The following is a 1,120-nucleotide window of genomic DNA, read 5'->3' as shown; positions in this document are numbered from 1 at the left end:
AGACTTTATTAACTTGATACAAAGGATAACTCACACAGTCATTCCCTTCTTCACTCTGAGACAGCAAATCATTAGCATTCTGTCGTCTAGTTAGCCAAAGTGTTCTAGGTCATGTATGTTGAAGGCTGCCCTTCCCTAGATGACCTCATAGTTACAAAAGAAGGAGAAGTACATTTGCATATTCTGACCACCTGTCTGGATGGCATGGACTTACTAGGATAAGCTATTTTAATGTTAAAAGAACCAAGCAATGGCATGCATCCTGAGTTGGGAAACCCAACTACCTTGTCCATCATTTGAGTAACCTCCAAACTCTCTGACCCTCAGACGAGGTGGAAAGGGCCCACATTTCTCAGGCTCCACACTGTTGAAAGTAGGAATAGGGCAGTCAAGTGAAAAGCCCTCCCCATGGAGCTGATTTCACTGTGTTTCAGGCATACATGCTTTCTTACTTCTTACAAGTCCCCGGAAAAAGTGAATTTCCAAGTAAAAACCCATACCGAAATAATTACCATGTTCTAAGTCAATGCCACCTTGTATTAGGAATTAAGTCATCATCGAGGGTTGCTCATTGAGGGTGGGGAAACTTGTCTTCATTAGATTTTGCTGTATGAAGTCCAATTTTTTTTCACCCTCATTTAGAAAATTAGAACTGGAAGAAAAAGAACAAAGGTAAACAAAAGCATGCTTAACAAGCCGCCATTAGTGGCTTTCCTCCTTAAAGAGCGAGTTGATAATTGGTATTTACTAAAGTCTAAAAGAAATGCATAAGACTTTTAAAACAAAAGAATCCACGATTAACTTCACCACACATCTTCAGGACATTATTTAGCTTCATTTGTGAGCATCAGTCATCCCCAGTGTGCAGGCACCTACAAAGTTTTGAAGAGCCTAATGCAGTTCAAAAGCGTCTTCCATTTTAGCTTCTTTGTCAAAAGTCAGATGTTCATAGGTGTGTGGATTAATATCCGGGTCTTCAGTTCGACTCCACTGGTCAATGTCTCTGTTTTCATGCCAACACCAAGTTGTTTCCTTGCTGTATTGATGTCAAGGAAGGTGATGCCTCCAGAAGTTCCTTTATTGTAGAGGATTGTTTTACCTGTCCTGGGTTTTTGTTTTT

General features: G+C 40.3%; 1 protein-coding gene across 4 annotated transcripts in view; it reads left to right on the top strand.

Annotated features, from left to right (window-relative positions):
- Positions 1 to 1,120, top strand: part of Wdr17 (WD repeat domain 17) — an 81,726-nt gene that overhangs the window by 44,314 nt on the left and 36,292 nt on the right. The window lies entirely within an intron of this gene.

The sequence above is a fragment of the Microtus ochrogaster genome, linkage group LG7_11, assembly GCF_000317375.1.
Source record: "Microtus ochrogaster isolate Prairie Vole_2 linkage group LG7_11, MicOch1.0, whole genome shotgun sequence".
Taxonomy (NCBI): domain Eukaryota; kingdom Metazoa; phylum Chordata; class Mammalia; order Rodentia; family Cricetidae; genus Microtus; species Microtus ochrogaster.
The sequence above is the reverse complement of the archived record's forward strand: the minus strand, read 5'-3'. Positions and strand labels throughout refer to the sequence as shown.